The sequence below is a fragment of the Bos mutus genome, chromosome 13, assembly GCF_027580195.1.
Source record: "Bos mutus isolate GX-2022 chromosome 13, NWIPB_WYAK_1.1, whole genome shotgun sequence".
Lineage (NCBI taxonomy): Eukaryota > Metazoa > Chordata > Mammalia > Artiodactyla > Bovidae > Bos > Bos mutus.
Window position 1 is genome coordinate 9,532,869 of NC_091629.1, and position 24,748 is coordinate 9,557,616.

Sequence of the window (24,748 nt, forward strand, 5' to 3'; positions counted from 1 at the left end):
GAATTAAAAATAACTTTTTTCAGTGATAAATTTTCTTAGGGACAAAACTATTCTTAGGGATAAAATCTAGCTTTTCTTTGAGGTAAAAAAAAATCATCTTAACTATTGTGATGATTAATTTTATGTATCATCTTGGAGGGTATTTTGGGATGAGGTTAACATTTAAATTGGTAAACTTGGAGCAGATTACACGCCATATAGTGGGTGGGCCTCACCCAATCAGTTGAACACCTGAATAGAACAAAAAAGACCAGCCTCTCTGAGCAAAAGATAACTCACCAACAGACTGCCTTTGGACTTCCACTGCCCTGTTGGCTTTCTTTCTGCAAATATGGGGCTTGCCAGCCTCCATAATTACATGAGCCAGTTACTTTAATAAATGCCTTTCTATGTTTACACATATCCTGTTGGCTATGTTTCTCTGGAGAACTCTAATTAATACAACATTCCCCAAAATAATTGAAGCATAGGCTCAATGAAAAAGAACAAGATTACATGGAATTAAAATAATTTTTCATAGAAAGGGTGTTCAAGATTGGCTCAGCCATTCTATGTCCAATAAATGAGAACAGTATTTTTGTTATTTATATATTCCAGGCAGATTGAAAATATCATGATTTCAATTACAGCTTGGATGTGCGTTTTTGTTTAAAGCTATTTCCTAATTCAGCCTCAGGTTGAATATTTCTATTCCTTTTGACCTGTCAAGTTGTATTTCCTCTGCCTTTCATCAAGTTTTTATTTCCTTAAAAAACAGATGAGATTAGTATATACCAGGTGATGGGGTAGTGGAACAGGATAGAGAATTAAGGCATTTGGGTAAATAATTAGAAGAGTTTAGTATATAACAAAGGTTAATTCACTGGGAAAAAGATGTATTATTTAGTGTGATGCTGGCATGGCTAGTTATCTGCATGGAAGGAAATTAAATGAAATTCTAGTTTTTCTTCTGAATATTTCATATACAGCCATATATTCTAAATGGATTAATGATATAAATATAACAAGTTAAAATAATAAAATTCTTGCAAGAAAACATAGGGTAAGCTATGTGCAATTTAAAGAAGTATCTACCTTCCAAAAGCTACAATAAATAAATAAACCACATGTATTTAAAGATATAAAATTATAATTATGGTCTAAAAATTTCATAAACAAAATCAACAGGCATATAATAGATTTAAAAATTCTTTTCTTTACATATTGCAAGTACATAGGTAGGTAACTCTTAGAGACTTATTAGAAATGGCAGTTTTAACAACAAGGGAAGATTTGCATAACCAATTCACAGATGAACAAATTCAAATAATCAACAAATATATTAAATGATGCACAAGTTTGCAACTCATCAGAAAAATGCAAATTAATAAGATGGGAAAGGATTTTCAGAAGCTACTCACAGATGACTGAGTGATGGAATTGGGGAAAGAGGGGGAAAGACACTCATTCATGGTTGTGGGAAGTTTTCCATTTGGGGAAGCATTCTGTCCATGTAGAAATATAAAGACCATTATGTAAGCATATGTATGTAAGGATATTTACTTTAACATTGTTTGAGGTTGAAAAAATGGGAAGTAACATGAACATGGGGCTTCCCTGGTGGTCCAGATGGTAAAAAATCTTCATGCCAGAGACCAGCGTTCCATCCCTGGTTTGGGAAGATCCTCTGGAGAACAGAATGCTACCCACTCCAGTACTCTTACCTGGAGTATTCCATGGATCGAGGAGCCTGGTGGACTACAGTCCATGGGATCACAAAGAGTCAAATACAGCTGAGTGGCTTTCACTTTCAACATGAGTATGCATCATTCATACAATCATTAATCATTCACTTGTTCATTTATTTATCCATTTATTAAATGCCAAGCACCATTCTAGGACCTGGGGAAACATTAAGAGGATGAAACAGACAAAAATCATCACCACAGTGGAGTTTGTATTCTAGAAAGGGGAAACAATAATAAATAAACATATAAGTAAAAAAGTTATATGGTCAGTTAGAAAAAGAAAGAATAGAGGAAGTAGGTTCCTGAAGGCTAGTGGATGGATTGGGGGAGGGTTGTAATTTAAATAAGCTGGTCAAAATAGGCTGCATTGAGAAAATGCCATTTGAAAAATGACTTGACAGAAGCGAGAGAGAGTGATACAGGTAGGGACCAAAGGAGAGGGTGTTCTAGCCTGAAGAACAGCCAGTGCCAAACACACTGAGGTCAGAGTATGCCTGGTGAGTGTTTTGGCAATCTAATTAATTGCGGTGGAGCTTCCCTGTACACTCCGTGATGTTTGGCAGTATCCCTGGCCTCTTCCAGCTAATACCAGCATCACTCCTCTCTCCAGTGTTGAAAGCTCAAAATATCTTTAGAAATTGACAACTACCACCAAGGGGCCAAAATCGTCCCTTGTCAAAAATCTAGAGGAATAGCCGAGGTAATTGATTCAATCCACAGTGCACAATATCACGCAGCCACTGAAAAGAATGTAGTGCCATACACTAGACTTGTAAGGATTTGCAAAAGATACTCTTAAAGGAGATAGCATGCAAAATGATCATGCGAAGTGATCTAATATTCCTAAAACAACAATGACTGCCGCCCTCTTATCTGTGCATACATTTAACTCCAAATGTAAACATTTCTAGAATAACACTGTGAACATGGAAAAGAAGATGAGAAGGGATATACATTCGTTTATTAACATGAATTATGTAAATGGGTGACAGAGTTGAAGTAGAGGAGAGGAGAAATAAATCCAAAAACAAAAAGAATAATTGAAACCAGGAATGACACCTCAAAAGAAATGCCAGCATACATGATAGCAGCCCAATTATATGTTTGTGGAAAATGTGGTGGATATTTTTAAGTTTTACTTCTTAAAAAAACCTAAACTAATGCATTTCATCCTTAATATTTAAAATTTTTTCTTCAAGAATTCTTTTCTTGAATTTTACATGACTGGAAATACATTTTTTTTCTAAAACATTTTAAATAAGCAGAAAAAAGAAAACTCTAGTCATTCCAATAGAGTAGTATAACTACTTTTAAGCTTCATATCTGTGTCTCCTGCCATTCTTTCTTAATGTACACATTGGCCAACAAAAATAAAGTAATTTTAAAAAAACCATACTGTGAACAAATTTATCTTATGCAGTACATTTAATAACATAATTGTAATTATATCATAGTATTCTACTTGTGGATATGTATATCATGATTTATAAAATTATCTAACAGTAAATTCTTAAATTATTTCCTAACATTTTCAGTATAACAAACATCACAACAGTCAATATGCATTTAGATGGAACTTTTTTCTTTTAACCTTTTCTGATAGTCTCTGAGGATAAATATTAGTTTCTCTTCCTTGAGAAATTAAGAGAAATAAACTGATATTTATTTGCTACTAAGATCCAGAGGGGACTTTCCTGGTGGCTCAGACAGTAAAACGTCTGCCTACAATGTGGGAGACCTGGGTTTGATCCCTGAGTTGGGAAGATCCCCTGGAGAAGGAAATGGCAACCCACCCCAGTACTCTTGTCTGGAAAATCCCATGGCCGGAGGAGCCTGATAGGCTACAGTTCACTGGGTTGCAAAGAGTCAGACACTACTGAGCGACTTCACACAAGATCCAGAGAGTAACATTTAGGTAACTAATGCCCATGAGTTCTTTAGATAACGTCTGTAGCAGTCTTTCCTCATCTTAAGACAGTATTTGAAAACTACAGAGCATGTCTGCTTGTATAATATTACTAGTGGGACAAATTATTGTAGGCTCAGTTTAGGGAAAATGTAAAAGTATAATGGGCTACCCTGGTGGCTGAGTAATAAGGAAACCACCTGCCAGTACAGGAGATGAGCTTTGATCCCTGGATTGGGAAGATCCCTTGGAGTAGGAAATAGCCACCCAGTCCAGTATTCTTGCATGGGAAATCCCACAAACAGAAGAGCCTAGTGGGCTACAATCCATGGGATTGCAAATGAGTCAAACAACACTTAGCAAATAAACAACAAGAAGAAATATAATAGTTAACCTATAATATAATATATAATACAATATAATATAATCAGTTCAGTTCAGTTGCTCAGTTGTGTCCAACTCTTTGTGACTCCATGGACTGCAGCATGCAGGCTTCCCTGTTCATTGACTCCCAGAGCTTGCTTAGATTCATGTCCATCAAGTTGGTGATGCCCTTCAACCATCTCATCCTGTTTCATCCCCTTTTCCTCCTGCCTTCAATCTTTCCCAGCATCAGGGTCTTTTCCAAGGAGTCAGTGCTTTGCATCAGGTGGCTAAAGTATTGGAGTTACAGTTTCAGCATAAGTCCTCCCAATGAATATTCAGGACTGATTTCCTTTAGGAAATATAGCACAATATAATAGTTTAGAGAAAAAGAAGTATAATCAATGGACATGAGAAAGCTTCCATGCATTGTCCCAAAAGACAAACATGAGTGATCTATTGATCCTTTTTAATGTAATTTAAAGAATATTAATGGTTATTTTTATTTTATTTTTTTTTTTTAACTTTTATAGCTAGTGTGAGTTCATTAAAGACCACATGAAAAGTCTTCCGTCTGGTTCTTTATGCAATATGGTATACAAATCATGTTGTTCACAGATAAGGAAAAGAAATCATGTGGACAGAATACTTTATTATCCTCCCTGTTAATTACTGTGCGAGACAGTTTATTTTTACGGAGTGCTCTTTTCAAAGTGGCCTGATTATATCACCCAGGCTACACCACTACAGCTCACTCAACTTGTTTAGGCATCACTGAGACAATGGGCTGCTAAATAGATTGTAAGGACATTAATTAATGTTGACCCTCTGGGAAAAACAAAATTCTTTATGAGAAGGCCAACAGATTCAAAGAACCCACAGTCTTTTTCGAAGCATCACAACCTTGCTGTTAACTAAAGCTGCGTTTATGGATCTTTTCACTTGTTGTTACCAAGATGAAGAATTAGATACATAAGGAGGGCATTCTCAATGTCCATCACAGGCCTATTTATGAGTCTTTTTGGGGCCATCACCAAAGTTGTAGAGAGAAACTGCAAGCATTAATCTACTCTCCAGTCTGCACATGAATAGTGTTTGGACTGAGTATATACGAGTTTTAATGGCAAGAATGACATTTGCATGACATAAATTAACAGAGGCAAAATGCAGAAGGCTGCTGTCTCTTTTTTCCCTTCCCTCATAACTTTATTTTATTTTTAATGTTATAATAAATCAACTCTCTCTACAATTAGAGTATAAACTCTGATAGGGTATACCAAAGTCACATCTTTTGCTATTTTTATATTCTTTCCAGAATTTATAATTGAATAGACCTTAATGAGTATTTATGTAGGCCTCATGTGACCTAGATTTATGTTTGTCTGTATTTTACAAATTTTTAGGATTAAAGAATGCAGTGTAGTTTTCCTGAGTGCCTTCTAAATACCACACACAATGTGTTGGAAACCGAATTAAGTGAATGTTTGGAAGATAACTGAAATGGAGTGTATTTCCTTATATGATCCATACACATACTGTTGTGCAATTCTCTACTCACAGCCCAAGGTCAAAAAGTAAAGCTGCAAAAAATCTTAGTGATACTAACACTCTAATGCGTATGTTAGTAATTTAAAGCCTTAAGTGTTCAACAAACAGAACTTAACTTGGTAGTTAGTTGACAGAGCCCTACAGGCTTGATGGTGATAGCTGTATTTCCTGTTGGGCAGACAGGACAGATACTATTATTATTCCTGCATCAGGGATGAAGAACAAGAGGAGCTGAAGGTCTTCTCTGAGTCTGTGTACTGAGCACCCACTTCAGAACAGAACCCCTGGTGTTTGGAGCTTCATCCAAGCTGTTTCCTTCACTGTCTTGCTTTATCCTTAGGTACAGCTTTGCCTGAATCTTCTTAATGGCCTTATTTGGGGCCGCTTAACCTTTTCTTTCTTATGAGTTATGTCGCCATCTCACCGTGGTCTCTGATAGAGCAGGGAGAGTTGAGGCTCGGTCAGGGAAATGGTGTGTTATATACAAAAGCCAGCCCTCGCTCACATGTTCATCAGACCACTCACTTTGATCTTATCCACACACACTCATGCACACCTACACACACATGTAGAAAGAGATAATAACTGTACTTTTCACACATTTTAGAAAATTCCCATCTTTCGACCAGAAATGTTTGAGGTATTCCAGAAGGGAATAAAAAAACAGATGGGATCAGAATGGGTGAAGTGAAAACAGCATAAATCTCAGCCCAGGGGAACATGGTTCCCTATAGATCTTCCCAAGGAAACTATACAGATATTCTCAGATTAAAGTCAAAAGTACTGTCCTGGACAGAATGGTGCCCCCCACTTCAAAATTCAGATGTTGAAGCCTTCACTCCCAATGTGACTGCATTGGAGACAAGGCCTTTCAAGAAATTGAAAGGTTAAGTGATGTCATGAATTGGGGGACCTTCATCTAAAGAACCGGAGAAGGCAATGGCAACCCACTCCAGTACTGTTGCCTGGAAAATCCCATGGGCGGAGGAGCCTGGTTGGCTGCAGTCCATGTGGTCGCTAAGAGTCGGACACGACTGAGCAACCTCACTTTCACTTTTCACTTTCGTGCATTGGAGAAGGAAATGGCAACCCACTCCAGTGTTCTTGCCTGGAGAATCTCAGGGACGGGGGAGCCTGGTGGGCTGCCATCTATGGGGTCGCACAGAGTCAGACACGACTGAAGCAACTTAGCAGCAGCAGCAGCAGCAGCAGCAGCAGCCAAAGAACTTATGTCCTTATAAGAAGAGGAAGACACACCAGGAGGCACTTACCCAGAGGAAAGGCCCTGCAAGAATTCACAATGGAGCTGGCTGTCTTCAGGCCATGAAGAAAGGTCTCAGGAGAAACCAACCCTGCCAGCACCTGGATTTTGGACTTTGAGACTCTATAACAGTGAGGAGATGACTTTCAGTGGTTGAAGCACACAGTCTGTGGTATTTATCACAGCCTGAGCTGACTAATACAAATACCAGGAAAGGTTGTGAAGAATTCTTCAAAGTCCCTGAGAAACAGCATGCAGAACACCTGGTTGAATTGGAACTTGGCACCACCTTTTGTATTTCCTTCCCAGGACCGTGGTTTCCAAACACAACTGCTCACAAGAGTAGCTTTTGCTCACAGAATAAAATCAGCGAAATGTCATCTAAGGAAAGCCAGGCATCTGCCTGCAAAATGATTATCATAATTTAATTACATCCTGTAAAAGAAGCAGGGTTATATTGGGGATTATACAGGATCCATACCCTAAGTTTTCAGGAGGAAATAAAGAAAGATAACTCTGCCTAGGAATAAAAGAAAATCAAACAGGCAATCTGCCTGTCTGCCAACCCTTCACCTCACAACCAAGGACGATGGTTCTCAAACTTGGTTGAATATTAGAACCACCTGGAGAGTTTAAACAAAATATTAATACCTGGATCCACCCGCAAAGATTCTGACAAAATCAGTCAATGCTGTGACCTGGGCAGCAAGATTTTTAAGAACTTTCCTGGAGTCTAATGTGTATCCCAGGTTGAGAAATACTGTCCCATCCTAGGGACATCTGTGCATCTTTGTGCCCAGTCCATCTGTCCAGCACCTGCTCTTTATTCTTCCAATCAAAGGACAACTCTGTGGGAAAAACAGTTCTGGTTACAGCAGTGAATATTCTTTCCTGATATCTATATACTAAGATATATCTATATATCTTTCCTGATATCTATAATATATAGATATCTTCATTCAAAAGTTGAAATAGATAGCCAAGCATCACCAAGCATTTAAAAACAACCAATATCATGAAAGATAAGGGCGTACAAAGAGAACAATTATGTAAAAAGAGGAAGGAGATAACAGTGCAGTAGACATTTGTCATATGTTCTTGTTGTTCTTTAGAAAGATGTTTATTTACTACTGAGCCTTAAGAGTTCCTTCTCACCCAACTTGTCCTGTGCTTACGATGAAAGCTGCAAATCAGATGCACATGAGTTTGATTTGAAAGCAGATAGCAGTTCTCCTTCTCCATTTATAATGGAGTATAATCATTTCCTGAAAAAATTGGGAATGTAGATATTCCCATTTATACATATATGTGTGTGTATATATATATATTTATGCTCCAATAAATATACTTATATCCATATTAACATAAATATAAAATATATTTCCTACTGTCTAAATATTTGATTGTAATGAAGTATAACTCATCTTTGTGTAATATATTTATGAAATATGATAGTCCTAATATGGTAGACACATATACTGACCTATATTTAACATATAAACATGTAATTTGGTATTCTGGGTTACTTTCAAATAGTCTAGTGGTAGTGAGGGTATGAGTGTTAATTTAGAAGAAACGAGACTAACCATGGGTTGAAACTGTTGAAGTTGGATTTTGTGTAGATGGGATTTCATTATGCTATTTTTTTATACTTCAGTATAAATTTGAAATTTCTCAAAGATATTTAAAAAATATTTCCCACAAAATATGAATGTAACTTAAGTGAAAAAAACCCTGATAATATGATATCTAGCGTGAAATAAGAATTTGATATTCAGAAATACACAAGGTAGAAATGAAGACATGAATGCAATAATTGAAATAATCTCATTAGATTTTCAAATGATACTCAAGGTATATGGTTTTTTTTTACTTTATCCAATTTTAAGATTTAATGAGAGCTATGGTATTCAAGATAATGTGGTATTAGCAGAGGTATAAATATAGAGATCAGTAGGCTAACATAAAGAACTCAGTAACAGACCAAAATGGCCGCACAAAACTAGACACATAGTCATTTGAAAGGCCCTGAGAAGGGTTCAGAGTGATTACATGATTATCTTTATATCTTTCTGTATAGTATATTTCTTAATGTGAGGTAATACTATCACATGTTGCTTAAAAAAATTAAAGGAAGGAGTCTCAAAATACCCTGACAAATAATATAAGTCATTAATCCATATACTGGGACTAAGCCAATGGTGACGCTTGTGGAATTCAGCTGTACCTGTACCAACACATGCTCATTTTAACCATTAAAATTCTAGTCAGTCTACTTGACAGTAAATCTTCACACACTCTTTTGTAAGATTAAAGATGAGGTTCCTTCTCTGAATGTATTGTTATCATTTAGCTTAATTTAGCTGTGTGTTTTGTTTTATTGTGGCTGCACTCAACCTCTAGAAAATGACTGAGGTGTTCCTGCAGGCTCTCTAAGGAGGAATCAGAGGGAAGAGCTGGGATTTGCCTGGAAAGGTTGCACTGTTACTCTGTGCTCCTCACTCCACAGACAAATAAAGAAAAAATAGATTAAATATGAGTGTTGGCTGGTTAAAGATATGATATTTCACAAATATCAGGCATTTCAGTAAAATCAGCTCATTCACACATACATCTTTTTCTCCTTAAATATGAAAGTGTATCATAAGTCAAGCCTTCATATTTCTCATAAAGACACGTGCTACTCAAGGGTAGAGACAATGCTGTAGAACAAAGGTGTGTGTGTTAGACGTTCAGTCATGTCCGACTCTTTGTGACCCAATGGACTGTAACCCACCAGGCTCCTCTGCTCATGAAACTTCTCCAGGCAAGAATACTGGAGTGGGTTGCCAGTTCCTGCTCTGAGGGTATATGATTTTTAAATATGTACATATTTTAGCTGATCCTTAAAAAATACATTGGAATTTATTGTGTATTTTTATACATAACAATGCATAATTTTTGTATTATGTATTATTAAATACTATTATTACATAATACATGTTATATTTTATGGGAATTTTGGGGGATACTCCAAGGGGAGTGAATTACTACTAATATACTTCTACTATTCTTTATCATCATCATCACATTAAAGTCTGAGAAGAGTGTTAAAGGAAAACATTTGTAATTTGTGTAATTCTTCAGCCACTGCTTTAAAAACACATGTAACTGGGGACTTCTCTGGTGGTCCAGTGGTTAGGGCTTCACCTTCCAATGCAGGGGGTGCAGGTTGGATCCCTAGTTAGGGAGCTAGGATCCCACATGCCTTGGGGCCAAAAAAAATCATAAAACAGAAGCAGTATAGTCACAAATTCAATAACGACTTTAAAAATGGTCCACATCAAAAAATCTTAAAAGAAATGCATGTGACTAAATGGAAGAGTTTCTACACATGTGTGACAGATAAATAAAATTATATACATTGTGTGTGTGTGTTAGTCATTCAGTCATGTTCGACTTTTTGTGACCCCAGGGATTATAGCACACCAGACTCCTCTGTCCATGGGATTCTCCAGGCAAGAATACTGGAGTGGGTTGCCAAGCCCTTCTCCAGGGGATCTTCCTGACCCAGGGATTAACCCCAAGTCTCCCACACTGCGGGCAGATTCTTTACCGTCTGAGTTAAATCATACACTGACATGGTGAAAAAAATTTTTTTCAATTATTCATACAGCATATTGTTGTTGAGCTCCCCTCTTTTTTATTTTTTGTTAGCTGTTCTAGTTATTTGGAATATATGTTGAATATGTCAAGAAAGGATTTCTGATGTCATGTGGCTGACATTGTAGCAGAGAAGAACAAAAAATAAGTATCAAGCATTTTAAATAAAAAGCTTGTATGGTGTGTGGAAAGTTAACTGCTAGGAAAAAGAAAGGAAAAGTGGAGCCTTCAAAAAAATATCACCCAGGAGCCAGTGGGGAGTAGCGTAGGTGTTACAAGGGTGGGGAGGTAATATAGGTTAAAGACATTTTTGTCTGTAGCCACTAGAATGAGTCTACCTGCATTACTGTTTCCATAAAGGGTTGTGAATGGATGTGCAATAGTTGTTGTTCTTATCCATTCACAAAAACCCAAACAAAAGGATTTTTTTTTACAAACAAAATAAGGATAAATTTCAGAGGGATTTAGAGGAAGAAAACTAACATCTGTTCAATGTTTCCTGAGAATCAGAAACAGTAAGAGATTTGCCTCTGTTATCTCATTTCATCCTTTTAATACAGTGAGATGTAGAAGATACTTAATTCTTTAAAAGGTTGGAAAGAAAAACTTGACTAAGTCACAAGGGTAAATGGGCAGGGAGATTGGAATATTGAACTCTCTGACTAAAAGGCTTTCTTTTACAGCCTACACTGTCCAAATGTGGTAGCCACTAGCCACATGGAATTATTGAACCCTTGAAATGTAGCTGGTCCAAATGTTAACTACACACTGTTTCAAATATGTCATACAAAAGAAAATAGAATTTAGGAAAATCTCATTAAGAATTTATTGATTAAATGTTGCAATGATAGCATTTGGGAACATTCAGTTAAATAAGTTGCATTACTAAAGATTAACCTATTTCCTTTTACTTTTTAAAATGTGTTGCTAAAAATTCTAAACCTACATATGGGATTCACTGTTTCTGTTGAACGGCTCTGTTCTATATTACCCTGGACACATAGAGAAGGCTTTCTTATCTCTCAAGTGGAAAAAAAAAAACACTTGAATTAACTAAAGAAATACAGAAAAATATCCATCTCTTTGAAGATGGGCAGCCTCTTGTTTTAGAATTCACGTACTTGCCACTAGAAAATGCAAAAATGACCTGCTTAACCCTGGTGACTCAGACGGTAAAGAATCCACCTGCAATGTGGGGGACTTGGGTTCCATCCCTGGGTTGGGAAGATCCCCTGGAGGAGGGCATGGCAAGCCCCTCCAGTTTTCTTGGCTGGAGAATCCCCAGGAACAGAGGGAACTGCAGGCTAGAGTCGGACACAACTGAGTGACTACGCACAGCACAGCACAACTTCGTCTACTTTATGCAAAAGGTACTTTGAAAAAAAAAACATGAAAAGTAAAGAGGGGTGATTATAATCTTATCTGATATGTTATCTTTATAATATTGTGTTGTGTATATTATATCCTAATACTTAAACCTTAGCATGCAGTTTTCTTATGGTATCAGCAATTTCTATGTCTAAAAATACTGCTTTCTGAATTATTGCCCAACTATTGTGGCTCCTCGTTCAATAATTTTCAAAGAGAAGAATCAGTCTTTCTTTATTTCCATATTTTCTTTCATTTGCCTTTTATATATTTTTCTTTTTTTAATATGTAGTTAAAGTTCAAAGTTGATATGTTATTGATTTTATGAAAGTACAGATTTGGAAAATACCAATTAGACAATAGTTATTACTGTATGATAACATCTGTATGATGACAGGTTGTATGTTGGTATTTTTCTCATTTTCTCCTATTTGTACCTCCTCTGTCCCCTTTACTTCTCTTCTATGATGCCATCGAACACATAGCATCAGGTAAAAGGAGATTTTATCAAGAATAATGATATGGATTATTAGGATAAAATGAGTAATATTACATAGTATAACATATTTTTCTGATTTTCTTATATCTTTTGGTAACCTTTAATGTCATCTCATAAAAGTAATTTGGCACTGATATTTAATAAATAATGTATTAATTCAGTAACTAAGTAAATACTTCAGAATGAAAGAGTACTATATGATCTACATATACATAAAGTATATGTACAGATGGAGAGAGGTTTTGTATACTACAGATGAAGAGAGGTTTTTTATTATCATTTATTTCTTTTTACTACTAAAACTTGAAAATTGTTGTATGTAACTAAGGGCTTCCCTTGTAGCTCAGTCAGTAAAGAATCTGCCTGTAGTGCAGGAGACCTGGATTGGGAAGATGCCCTGGAGAAGAAAATAGCAACCCACTACAGTATCCTTGCCTGGAAAATCTCATGAACAGAGGAGCCTGGTCAGCTGCAGTCCATGGGGTCGCAAAGAGTCAGGCACCACTGAGCGACTAGCACTTACTTACTTACTTCTATGTAACTAAATAGAACAAGCCTGGTTATCAAAAATTGTGACTGTGTAACTGGAGAAGACTCTTGAGAGTCCCTTGGACTGCAAGGAGATCCAACCAGTCCATTCTGAAGGAGATCAGCCCTGGGATTTCTTTGGAAGGAATGATGCTAAAGCTGAAACTCCAGTACTTTGGGCACCTCATGCGAAGAGCTGACTCATTGGAAAAGACTCTGATGCTGGGAGGGATTGGGGGCAGGAGGAGAAGGGGACGACAGAGGATGAGATGGCTGGATGGCATCACTGACTTGACGGACATGAGTCTGGGTGAACTCCGGGAGTTGGTGATGGACAGGGAGTCCTGGCGTGCTGTGATTCATGGGGTCGCAAAGAGTCGGACACGACTGAGCAACTGAACTGAACTGAACTGGTAGTCACTGAATGCCAATCACCAGGTCTCTGGCTTTCTTTTCTAATCCTCATAATACCTTGAGACTTTTACAGCAGAGGAAATGGATGCACAGAGAGAATAAATAACCTGCCCCCAGCCACACAGAAGACACTTGTTGAATCCAGCATTGAAACTCATATCTCTCTAAAGCAAAAGCCTGCATGTGTAACCCACAATCTCTTCAGCTTAACATGACACTCTCAAAGCTTACAAATGTAAAATGTGATGGTCATATGAGAATACTTAGTAGTTTCTCTTCTAAAACACAAAAATGTTGGGAGATGGCTTTTTTATCCATGTCAAAGAGCTCAAAACAAACAAGTATTTTATTTCTATATTTCCTGTTCACTCTAGTTGCCATTTTCTTATCACAGTTCAGTGTCATTTCTACTTTCTCTTTTTCTCCAGTTACTTGGAGTTACAAACATTCCATTCCAAATATATAACTATGCTAACGGAGAAAAAAAAAAGAGGCTGTTCTGGCTGATAAATATCAGGATATGTCTTGCAGATTTCATTTTCTCATTGCAAAAAGCCAATGGATGACACCCTTCATTTGTTAAGCAGAATTAGAATAAAGGCACTTCTCATCATGACCATTCTTCATGAAGTGAGAAAGCAAGGACAGTTTCCTTCAGGATGTGAGTGGTTAGGCCAGGGTTGTTTCTGTTCTCCTTATTTTACTCTGAGACGGAAGGTAAACTTGGTGATGTTTAGATAGCAGAAACAAGCCCAGATCCTCTACAGCTCCTCTGTGTTTCTTCAAAAATTCTCATGATCCCACAGTGATTTCTATTTTGTTGGCAAAAAGTAATGCTGGTATCAAACTTGAACCCCTTCCAATCATTCACATGTACCATTTGAATCAATACCCCACCCAATTTATATCACATTTTCCTGCCTCCCTGGAGAAACAAAATCTTTATTTCTGTTTTTCTTTTCTTTGTCTGTGTTCACTTAAAATACTTCCAAGGATACTTAATAATTGTTTCAGGTAGGACTCAGGATATGCTTTCTCTTTTTGAAATGCCAGGAGGTATCATCTGTGAGAGATGGTGGAAAGTGAAAGCCATGTGAAGGAAGCAGTGCTTTTAGAATCCTGTAGGGCAAGATTAAAGCCTAAATAAATACTCTGAAAATCTTTCAGGTTATTTATCATTTCCCAAGTATCCAAGAATCAAGAGTTTCTCTAAAAGGAATTTACTAAATGTTTGTTTATTTATGACTCTAGTTCTTAGTGAAATAATGGAACCATTCAACTTATCCTTTTCTGTCTTTTCAGAACCTTGCCTCTTTGTAATTTAGTTAATTTTGTGTGTATCCTTAAATTGCCTCTTTATCACCACTTTTTGACTTTAGGCATCACAATTCTTTCTTACCTTAAAAAACAATGAATTACCTAACTACAAAATCTTAACTTTGTTTCTCATCTAAATAGTATTGTTTTTAATTATTTTTTATCTCAAATTAACATTTTCCACACATTGTGGGACATGTATGGATATAAGAGTTGGACAATGAAGGCTGAGCTGTGAAAAATTGATGCTTTTGAACTGTGGTGTTGGAGAGGACTCTTGAGAGTCCTTTGGCCTCCAAGTCAATCAAGCCAGTCAGTCCTAAAAGAAATCAACACTGAATATTCATTGGAAGGACTGCTGCTGAAGCTGAAACTCCAGTACTTTGGCCACTTGATGAGATGAGGTGACTCATTGGAAAAGACTCTGATGCTGGGCAAGATAGAGAGAAGGAGAAAAAGGGGACGACAGAGGACAAGATGTTTGGATGGCATCACCAACTAATTGGATATGAGTTTGAGCAAGCTCCAGGAGATGGTGAAGGACAGGGAAGCCTGGTGTGCTGCAGTCATGGGGTCACAAAGAGTTGGACACAACTGAGAAACTCAACAGTAACACATTGTTTGTATCCTCTACTTCAATACACACATCATCTTTGGTTTCCTGCAATCTGTCTTCCATAGTCCCCCCAAAATATTTTTTCTTGGGACTTCCCTAGTTGTCCAGTGTTTAAGACTCTGCCCTTCCAATGCAGGGGGTGCAGGTTCGATCCTTGGTTGGGTAACTAAGAGTCCACATGTAGCATTGTGCAGTATGTGTGTGTGTGTGTGTGTATATTTCTTCAATGTATAATTATTGGTCACTGACTCTTGGTCACTGATCTAAAACTGTAGAGATAATTGTTCACCAAATACATTCCTGACCCTCATGAAGCATGTATTCTAGCTGTCTTTGAGGACTTCATTAATTTCATAATAATTCATATAATTATAATGATTCTTCTAATGCTGCATTTGACACTACTGATCAATCCACCTGTTCTTCCCAGATGGTGCTAGTGGAAAAGAACCCACCTGCGAATGCAGGAGACTCAAGAGACATGGGTTTGACCCCTGGGTCAGGAAGATCCCCTGGAGAAGGGCATGGCCACCCACTCCAGTCTTCTTCCTTTGGAGAATCTCATGGACAGAAGAGCCTGGTGGGCTACAGTCCATGGGGTTGCAAAGAGGTGGACACAACTGAAGTGACTTAGCACGCAGTCATGATCAATCCACACCTTCTTAAAGTATTCATCCATGTTTTCAGTATAGTGTATGTGATTTTCCCCCTAGTGTTATATTTGTATTTTATGCTTTTTCTTTCTCCTTTTGGGACCTATTTGTGCATCTCAACCAATATTCTGACTTTTACCTTTTTATATCTTTTCCTACACATTTTGCTTGAATTTTTATTCTCTTAGCACTCAAAATTTGCTCATTCCCCCATGTATGTAACCCTTATTTCCACATCCTCATCCCATATTTTTAGTTGCCAGTATTTTCAACTCCATATTCAAACTCACACTTACCTTCCTTTAGGAAAGAATTTCCTAATCCTGATCTTACTATTTCTGTTATTAAAATTATCATTATTAATATTATGAACTAATTCTCTCTGAATTTCAATCTGTCACCTCTTCATTCTCAACTTAAATGCTTTTCTTTCATTGCATCTCCACCTCTGCCATCTTAGTAACCCCTGGACTGTTGCACATGTCCAGCCAACTCATTTTTGTGCAAGTATTCTCCTAAACCAGGCCACTCTTCACATGGATACAGGGTTAATATTCCTAAATGATGACACCAAATCAGAGGCTCTTCACTACCTTTTAATTTGGTTTTAAGGGCTTCCTATGTTCTTCCCCAAAGAGCAGTTTTTATTTCATCTCTTATTCTTCTACAAAGTCTGTGTGCTTGTTCCTCGAATATTCTTTGGGCATTAGCAAATGTCAACATTTGGCTATATCATTGTTTTAGTATGACTTGTAAGTTTGTGTCGTTGGTGAACATAATGAATTGCTTTGAAAGAATCAAGATAAACAGCCAGATAATGATGTATAATAAGTATACAGTATACAGTAAGTATACTACTGTATACTTATCAGGTTTTTGTTTATCTGGCTAGGTTGTGTTTACTGCTGACTAGAGCTGTGGGTGTCAGAAGGTAAAGTTTTCCTCTGGCATCCTGGCTTTGTCTCCCTTGTTGTATTTTGGAGGTCCAAACTTCTTAAATAAGGTCTGAGAGGTGACACTCTTTCACTACAATTCCCTGATATTATGTAGGAGCCCTAGTGATGTGATGATGGGATGGAAAGGTGCCAAGTGTCAGGTCAGGGGAGGGAATCATTCTCCAATCTCGTGATTTGATCTCAGTCTACTAGTGTGGCTGTGTCCTTTGACCCTAACCTTCATAAGTACTTTCCACTTCTTAACCTACCCCACCTGAGAAGCCTTAGGTGAGAGAGAAATCATTAAGAAAAACAGGCACACTTTCAGATGGCTACTTTTTCCTCTCTCCTTGTAAGAAGTAGAAGGGATTTTTTTCTAATCTTCACCATGAAAACTTGGTAGGGCTCCTACCAAGTGAGTTGTTTACTCGCTCAGTCATGTCTGACTGACTCTTTTATGACCCCATGGACTGTAGCCCGCCAGACTCTTCTGTGCATGGGATTTCCCAGGGAATACTGGAGTGGGTTGCCATTTCGTTCTCCAGAGTGTCTTCCCCACCCAGAGATTGAACCCACGTCTCCTCCATTGAGCCACCTGGAAAGCCAAATGCTGACTCCAGTCATAATTCCTTTTCCCAGGTTTTGCTTTGCTATTTTTGTACTCTCTGAAAGTGAAAGTGAAGTTGCTGAGTCATGTCTGACTTTTTGCGACCCCATGGACTGTAGCCTACCAGGCTCCTCTGTCCATGGGATTTTCCAGGCAAGAGTACTGGAGTGGATTGCCAAATCCTTCTCCAGGCGATCTTCCCAACCCAGGGATTGAACCTGGGTCTCCCGCATTGTAGACAAACGCTTTACCATCTGAGCCACCAGGGAAGTCCCTGTACTCTCCATATATGCCCATCAATTTGGGGGAAGCAGTTTTCCCTGTGATCTCTCTTCTTGAAGGATCTAAGAAAAGTTTTTTATTTTTGGCTGTTTGGAAGATGAAACCAGTGCTTTCCAAGCTCCTTATATGCTGGACTGGAAACCAGAAATCTTCCCCCACATTTGTTTTCTTTCTTTCTTTCTTTCTTTTTTTTTTTTTTGATGATCTTTTCCCACTCCTGTACAACCTCCTTTGCCTATGACATCTCTGCTGTATACTTTGGTGGTGGTGGTAATGGTTTAGTCACTAAGCCATGTCTGACTCTTGTGACCCCATGGACTGTAGCCTGCCAGGCTCCTCTGTCCATGGGATTCTCCAGGGAAGAAGACTGGAGTGAGTTTCCATTTCCTCCTCCAGGGGATCTTCCCAACCCAGGAATCGAACTGTGGTCTCCTCTATTGCAGGCAAATTTTTTATTGACTGATCTACAAGGGAAGCACTTGTAAATATTCTTTAACATTCTAATGTAATGAATCATTGGAAAAGACCCTGATACTAGGAAAGATTGAAGGCAGGAGGAGAAGGGGACGACAGATGATGAGATGATTGGATGGCTGCTGCTGCTAAGTTGCTTCAGTTATGTCCGACTCTGTGCGACCCCATAGAGGGCAGCCTACCAGGCTCCCCAGTCCCTGGGATTCTCCAGGCAAGAACACTGGAGTGGCTTGCCATTTCCTTCTCCAATGGATGAAAGTGAAAATTGAAAGTGAAGTCGCTTAGTCGTGTTCGATTCAGCGATCCCATGGACTGCAGCCCACCAGGCTCCTCTGTCCATGGGATTTTCCAGGCAAGAGTACTGGAGTGGGGTGCCATTGCCTTCTCCGTGATTGGATGGCATCACCAATTTGATGGACCTGAGTTTGACCAGACTCTGGAAGACAATGAAGGATAGGGAAGCCTGGCATGCTGCAATCCAAGGGGTCACAAAGAGTTGGACATGACTGAGTGACTGAATAACAACATAATGAATCATCTTTTATGGTCTCTTTCTGTATCCACCGATTTTAAGACATCTGTTATCTGTTAAACTACATAGCAGTTACCATCTATATTAATATTTGGTATTATATGCTCTTGTGTAGGGTCTCATTCAGTCTTTACCACAACCCCTTGAGGCTAAAGTACCTACTATAATTATCTCTTATTGTTTTTGAGTCCTGGAGAATTTTAATAGGCTGCTCAAGGTCACATACCTAATAAGTGGAAAAGTCAGAATTTGAATCAAGACCTCTAGCTCCTGCAGGCTTAACTAGTATACAATCCAGCCCAGATTCTGCTCCCTATTTATTTATTAAAATAATATAATAATACTGTTCTCTATTTCCATAAAGATAAATTTTCTTCCATTCTTATTTGCTTCCCATACCCTTTCAGGCAATAGATCAAACAAAATCATTTCTTACTATATATCACTTACCTAAAGAAAAGAGTTTATAATTTAATTAGCTTCCTTTTTAATCTTAATTTGGCAAATGAAATCATGTTACAGAAATACTGTTAAACCAATACATGTTTCCAAAGGCATTTTGACAGGAAAAAGCACTAAAGATATAACTCAGGGTTCTTCTTTGAGGCTTGAGAAACTCTGAATCCTTTGAAATTCCTAGACTTATAGGAAGTACCAGCCAGTTCCATTCATATATCATCTTCATGTGATTGAGACATTTTTGCTGCTGAGCATATTAGAAACTTCAAAAGAAGTTGAATCTACCCTATGTCAGCATGTCGCAACTAGAAGCTTCATTTTTATATCAGAGCACCACATCCTGAGGGGGAGAGTTTATAGCACTCAATTTGGTAATAGAGAATAGTGCTGAAATGAGACATTCTGCTGGAAAGTGGAGTTTTAAAAAATAGGTAATAATGACTCTCAAGAGAATAACGCCTAAAGAATAAACTGTTGGAAAAGGTGAAAATGAAGAAATGTCAAATATATTCAGTGCATAGCTCTTCAGGAAGGGATGCAGTGACAATGTCTATCAAATGCTATGAGCAGATCTCACTTGACTTGAGAGGCGCTGTATCTGTGGTTGCCATTCTGACACCTTTGAGGAAACTTTTGTTCTCTCTCTGAGTGTGTTTCTATTTCACAGGCTTTAAAACTTGCAGATGCAAATGGCTAACACCTTAAACATCTGGTATGGGGAGGGAATGAAAGTACATAAAGAGATTGAGGGCATTTCAACTCATAGTCCTGTGCACCCTTCTATTTTAGAGTGAGAGACAGGCAGAAATTATAGAGGATATGGAGCCAAACAAAGTAAGTCTGACTTTGAGGAAGGGAGAATTTGCTGTCTTGAAAGAGAGACATATTGCATTTAAAAAAGAAAGAAAAAAAAAACCATTAGCCTATTTTATGAACAAGAAAAAAAAGATGAAAATTGCCTACAATTTAAAGCAGGGAGTGAATTCAGAACACTTGAAGTGAGAAATTGTCTTTTATGATTTGACCCTAGTGCAAATGAGTATCATTCTGCTGAGGGCACTGGAGCTTTAAAAATGCAGCTTTCTTTTAAAAGTGTTAGCTGTCTATTTTAAAGAGACATGTCAAATATATTACCTTATGCCATAATAACTCAATGAAACATTTTCAAAAACTCAAAATTGTAGCTAATAACATCTACAAGACAAATTAGAATCTTTACTTTCTGCAGACATCAAAGTTTAAAACGAATGTTCATGAAGCATGGTGATGGATTCTGAATATGGCTAGTGTATTTTGGCCTCTAATGTCAAGAAACGGTAATGATTTGAACAAAATACACTTTGATGATGAATTTGCCCTATTTGACACTAAGGCAGTTTTTGAAAACATGTGTGACTCTTTAAAATTTTTAAGGTAAAGAATTTAACATTAATGAGAAATTTCTGTCCAGTTTTTATTTTAGCTAGTTAAGATGTGAAATATAAAAGCTATACCCTGAGAATTTTAAGAATTTGTAATCATTAGTCTGGTACAAGCAAAATTGAAATGTTAAACTGAAAAGGTACAGAAAATATCAGGAGATATAGCATCTGAGGAGAGGTAAAATTCAGATAATATTTAATGAATGCCCATGTCCTAGAGTATTACATGTAGTAATGTTTTAGATTTTACAAACTTAATTGGATCCATTCTGATCTATTATATCAGAGTTAAATAGCTTTTTAAATGCCCAGTAGAAAGTTATGAAATAGTTGAAAATCAAATTAATGAACAAAACAGTCCCCTTCTGTGGAAATCTGTCCCATTAATGAATCCTTGATCATGCCACACAGTTACATTTAAATAATGCTGGTTCATGATTTACTGTTAAATTCTAACTATGTTGTGGTGATTGGAACTTTTCAGCTTTATTTTCTGCTTTAACAAGTTCTGAACTTTGTGAAGGAGGCTGGATTGACCTCCCCAAGGATTTTTCCAGGTATAAATAGGTAGCTCTCAATGAAGCAACTGAAAGTTTATAAACGTACGAAAGCATGTCTAGTCTGAGCTTGCTAGATAAAGACCAAGTCTATTTCTGAAAGTATAATTCAATGTAACAGTTTATAATTTTGTGATAGAGTACCTAGTTCCCAGAGAATTTATACATTTCTATTAATAATTCTAAGAGACTTAGCAACTTTTCACCTTTATGATTCTCCAGGAAAACAAAAAACATAGCACCGCAACAAGTCTATTTCACTTGCAAAGTCAAACTTAGATATGCTTGAGTTACAGAATTTAAAATCCCCAAAGACCAAATTTGCAATGGTGGCTTCTAAATTGCTATGCACGGTTTTGCAATCTTAAATTTTTAAATGGATAAAATTTTACATTTATAAGCACAAATACACCACACAGGAATTGACTTTCTGATTTCTGTGTTTGACTGGGGGATCTGGTAAGACCAAAATTGAATATGCAGATCAGAAGAGGCTATGTGGGGTGTGCTCTGAAAGCTCACCCAGTCCCCTAACTAATAATTGGAATTGCTACCTTTGAGGTTGAGCTTTATGTGACATTGTTTGTCTTGTACTGAAATAATATATACTGCAGTGGCATGCTGGATTATCATCATTCCCAGTAAATTAGTTAGTATTTTTTTTTTTTACACTGAGTTCCATGATATAACCCTAAAATACAAACAGCAGATTGTCCTACATTTTTTTCAGTCATATTGTATCTTTGCTAAACTGCTTTTCAGTAGTTGCTGTAAGAAAAAATTAAGTCCTGGGAAAATAAATGTGGAATGAGGAGTGAAGGTGATTTTGTTCCATCTGATTTTGAGGTTTGAGAACGTGTGCAGTGCCCAGTAGAAGCCCACTCAGATAGAACATAATTGTGGCTATTTAAGAATGAAATGAGTTTTTTCAGTTGTATGTTTTAGTTTTCAAATGCCTGTAATATTGTTAGATACCAATAAATACTAAGTTGTTTGCACTGAAGTACTTAATAAACAAAACTGAGATGTAACTTCCCACTTGAGGTGCCGTGAAAGGAGGTATTGAGACGCTAAGGATGCTGTAGTCTAAGTCCCTCTAGAAGCGAGTGGGCAAAGACCAAGCATGGAGAACTTGGTTAGAATGAACTCAGGTTTCTGGGCAAGCTTAAAACTTACGTTTTAAACTACATACTATATGATTAAAACTATTCAAGAGAAACAGCTGAATTAGTGAAGTTTCAGTGTATTTTTGTAGTTAGAAGAATAATTTACTACAATACCGGTTTTAAATGAGAGTTCCCAACTTTGTAAAACAGATTAAATTCATGTCAATGAACACAAATACTTTTTGCCCCACTGCCCTAAATATTTAATCTTCAGCATCATGTTAGCATTAAATCATGAAAAGAAATATATGTGATGTCTGAGTTAAACATAATCTTCTTTCGTGAGATCAAAGTTCATCAATCTCATTATATATATCATCCTATTTAAGAGCTAAACTATGAAATGTGGAATAGTTTTATAAAAAGATTGTGTGCTTGTGCTTAGTTGTTCAGTTGTGTCTGACTCTGTGTGACCCCATGGACTGTAGCCCACCAAGCGTCTCTGTTCATGGGGCTTCTTCAGCCAAGAATACTGGAGGGGGTTGCCATGCCTTCCTCCAGGGGATCTTCCCAACCCAGGGATTGAACCTAGGTCTCCTGCATTGAAGGTGGATTCTTTACCATCTGAGCCACCAGGGAAGCCCATATTGTTGAATTAGGTTTGCTAATATTTTGTTAAGGATGTTTGCATCTATGTTCATAGATGAGCTTGGCCTATAATTTTCTTTTTTTGTGGTATCTTTGCCTGGCTTTGGTACCAGGATTATGGCGGCCACACAGAATGAGATTGGGAATGTTCCTTCCTCTGCAATTTTTTTTTTTTTTAATAGCTTCAGAAGGACCTGTGTTAACACTTCCCTAAATGTTTGATCAAATTTGCCCTGTGAAGCCATCTGGTCCTGGAATTTAATTTGTTGGGAGTTTTAAAATCAGTTTCTATTTCAGTACTTGCAATTGACCTGTTCATATCTTCTGTTTCTTCCTGGTTCAGTCTTGGGAGATTGTACCTTTCAGAGAATTCATCCATTTTATCGGTATGTAGACTGAGCGACTTCACTTTCACTTTTCACTTTCATGCATTGGAGAAGGAAATGGCAACCCACTCCAATGTTCTTGCCTGGAAAATCCCATGGACGGAGGAGCCTGGTAGGCTGCAGTCTATGGGGTCGCTAAGAGTCAGACATGACTGAGCGACTTCACTTTCACTTTTCACTTTCATGCATTGGAGAAGGAAATGGCAACCCACTCCAGTGTTCTTGCCTGGAGAATCCCAGGGATGGGGGAGCCTGGTGGGCTGCCATCTATGGGGTCACACAGAGTCGGATACGACTGAAATGACTTAGCAGCAGCAGCAGCAGGTGTTTAATAGTAGTGTTTTATGGGTGTTTATTTCAGCGGTGTCCACTGTATTTTGTAATTTGTCCTTTTTCATTTCTAATTTTACTAACTTGAGCTCTCTCCCATTTTTTAATTGAAAAAGCTTTATCAATTTTATTTTTTTTTCAAAGAACCAGCTTTTAGTTTCATTCATCTTTTCTATTGTTTTCTTCATCTGTTTTTCATTTGTTTCTGCTCAGATCTTTAAGATTTCTTTCCTTCTACTAACTTTGGATTTTGTTCTCTTTTCTCCAGTTCCTTTAGGTGTAAGGTTGGGTTGTTTGAGATTTTTATTTGTCCTGAAGTAAGACTATTACTATAAAACTCCCTGTTAGAACTGCTTCTGCTGCATCCCATGGGTTTTGGATCACCATGCTTCTGTTTTCATTTGTCTCCAGGTATTTTATTTCCTCTTTATTTTTCTCAGCCATCCACTGGTTGTTTAGTAGCACATTGTTTAGCCTCCACATGTTTTTCTTTTTAACAGCTTTTTTTTCCCTTGATTTTTTAATCTCATAGTGTTGTGAGAAAATATGCTTGATATGATTTCAATTTTCTTGAATTTAAGAATTTTTAAATTTTAAATTTGCTCACTTTGTGACCCAGCGTGTGATCAGTCCTGGCAAATGTTCCATGTATCTTGAAAATGTGTATTCTCCTGCTGTCAGATGAAATGTTCTATAAATACCAAGTCTCTCTGCTTATAATGGGTGTGGTAAGGCCTGTGTTTCCTCTGGATTTTCTGTCCAGATGATCTGTCCATTGATGAAATTGGGGTTTAAGGTCCCCCCTTCCTGTGTTACTGTCAGTTTCTCCTTTAATGCATATTAACATTTGCCTTGTATATTGAGGTTCTCCTATGTTGGGGGCATAAATATTTACAATAGTTATACCTTCTTAGACTGATCCCAGGATCATTATGTAGTGTCCTTCTTTGTCTCTTGTAACAGTCTTTAAGGTCTATTTTGTCTTAGTATTCCTACTCCAGCTTTCCTCTGAATTCCATTAGCATGGAATATGTTTTTCCATCCTCTCACTTTCAGTCCGTTTGTATCCCTAGATCTGGAGTGGGAGGTCTCTTATAGACAGCATACTTACAGGTCTTGCTTTTTTATCCATTTACCAGTGTATGCCCTTTGCTTGAAACATTTAAACA

At 37.4% G+C, this 24,748-nt stretch overlaps 1 protein-coding gene across 1 annotated transcript in view; it reads left to right on the plus strand.

The window, feature by feature from the left end:
- The window catches only part of MALRD1 (MAM and LDL receptor class A domain containing 1), a 576,646-nt gene that overhangs the window by 392,740 nt on the left and 159,158 nt on the right, over positions 1-24,748 (plus strand). The window lies entirely within an intron of this gene.